Source organism: Furipterus horrens, unplaced genomic scaffold (genome assembly GCF_987537825.1).
Source record: "Furipterus horrens unplaced genomic scaffold, mFurHor1.1.pri manual_scaffold_3, whole genome shotgun sequence".
In the NCBI taxonomy this organism is placed as follows: domain Eukaryota; kingdom Metazoa; phylum Chordata; class Mammalia; order Chiroptera; family Furipteridae; genus Furipterus; species Furipterus horrens.
The window spans coordinates 135,960,490-135,962,923 of NW_028327173.1; positions in this window are offsets into that span (position 1 = coordinate 135,960,490).

The window sequence follows — 2,434 nt, forward strand, 5'->3', positions numbered from 1 at the left end:
CTGGAAGGAGGGAGCCCGAAGTGTCACCGGGGTTCCAGCACGGGAGGCTCCCCCAGCTCCCCGTCGGAGGAGCCCAGGCCAAGCCCCCCGCTCCCCGCTGCGCGCCCCCCGCCTCTGCCGGGGTCCTGCGGGCCCGCTGACCCACCCGCCACCGCTCGGGTGCCCGCCCTCCCCAGCTCAGTCCCTTTTGGCGGCGGCTCCCGCGACAATCCCTTCCTGCCAGGGGTTGCAGCTGGGGGTGGGACCGCTCGGGCTCCCGCCGCCCTTCCCTCCGCCCCCAGCCTTCCCCCTTCACCACTCAGCCAGCCCCTCCGGGATGAACTTCTCCCACTGCTGGACAGCTTAAAGGGGCGCGGAAAAAGGGGGAGGGAAAGTTGGGCGGCGGCCGGGGTCCTGGAAACCTCTGCCTTCCACCCAAGTTTTGGGCCCAGAGCCAGAATCTAGGGGTCAAAGTTAATTTCCTTCCACATTCCCCTTCCCCCGGTAGAAGGAAAAGGAAGGGAAAGGAGGGGCACTCGGATGAGCGAGAGGGGGCTTGATTTCAGGGACGGGGTCTTTCTCTCAGTTTCTCCCTCCTACCCCGCCGCCTCCCAGGCCTTCCCGGAGAACCGGGACCTGTGTCCCCTCCCTCCTTCGAGGAATGGGTTAAGGGAGTGCAGGGTGGGGAGCCCAGGAGGCCCGGGCCCCAGGAAACTCTGAGCTGGAAACCAGGCGGGCGCGCCGGAGATGGTAACAGTACCGCCTCCCCACCCTTCCCCCAAGGCCTGGGGACAGCCAGGAGCTGGCAGGCAGCCCAAGCCCTCCTGAAGCCCCCAGGGCTGGAGGGGCCTCCCTGCCAGAGTTTTCAGACCTGCCTTGTTTATGAAAGCTTTTTTTCTTTCTTTTTTAGCAAGTCTGAGTTATGCCCTGAGGTTCTAGGATGGGAGTGAGGGTCTGGTGGGTAACACAGCCTCGGAGTCGGAGGGTTCCAGTTGAGCAAGGGCTGACCTTGACCCACAGCCAGCTGCTTGGCATCAGTGGTCAGGGACTAGCCCTGGGCTGGGGGCCACCTCCAACACTGGGCCCTGGAGGCATCCCTAGCACAAAGGACACCTTTTAGCAGCCCTGTGGCCTGAACAGAACCTGGCTCTGTGGAGGGCACAACCTGAGAGTCTGAGCCTCAGTGACCTTTATTTTCCAAACCCAAACCAAGAGCCACAGTCTGACGGGCACAAGTCTACCTATGGGGACAAAGAGCAGTGGACTTTAAATTAGAGCTGCTGTGGAACATCTGGACTGAGGGAACATCGTGTTTTTGTGTGAGTGCCAACAAGGGCCAGGCGTGCCCCACTGCAAGGAAGTGGCCCAACGGGGGTAGGGAAGATGGGCTCCCACTACCCCTAGTCTGGACTGAACTGGGCCCAACCAGTCCAGTCCCACACCTGCTTCTGCTGCTTCTCCCTAGATTGGAATCCAGATGAGGAAAAAGGTGATCTGTATCACCTCAGTTTTGATACTTGTCTCATCTGTAACCTGCCCCTCTACAGCACCTTGAAGCAGACTCTCAGGGTGAACTTGTATCTCTCCACTCTTATCACCTCCGACTGATCTTCCTATATCAAAAGAAGCTCCTGCCTTATTGTGTACTTCAGTTTCTCCTCTGAAGCCAGGTGACAGCCAAGTACCCCTGCTCCCCATTCATAAATACTTAGTTCTTGCTGTTCTCTTCCAATTAACTGTGGACCTCAAGCATCTTAAAGGAAAACTCTCAGCTTAATCCTATGTTCAAAGAGGCTATGTGGAGGGTGGGAATAGGTCAAGTTAGGAGTCAGGTACTTGATAAATGGGAAAAAGTGGGTAATGTATTTAAATTCTTATGCCTCTATTTCCTTAGCTCATAAAAACAAGGATAATAATATCTCCAGCACAGGTTGTAAATCAGACTACACAGGTACAGGTACTGTACTTGGCACCTTGCCTGGCAAGGAGTAAACATCCGATATGTTTTCATTCTTTCTTCATAAATCTTGTCTCTTCTCTGCCACCTCAGTTCTGGCCACTATGTCACAGTATGTTCCCAGAGATTCCCCTCCTTCTTATCCTTTTGAATCTCACTGTCACATAGATGCCACCAGCCTGGCTCCTAGATCAGGCTCTCCTTACCCTTCCTGCTAAACCATTTCCTGCCTCTCCTCTTGGAGTTAGTTAGATATACTAATCCTAGTCTCAGTTTTTCCAGTGATGATGCTGTTAAGCAGGTAGTTAAATCCCTTGACTTCTCTAGGCTTCCTCACCTAAATTCATTCACTGGGCCAAAAATTAATTAATTAATTAATCCATTCATTCATTCACTCACTTATTGGGCCAAATTCATTCACTCATTCAACGAACTCAACACATATTTATTGAGTGCCTACTATGAGCCAGGTCCTAGATACAGAGCATTGACTAAGAC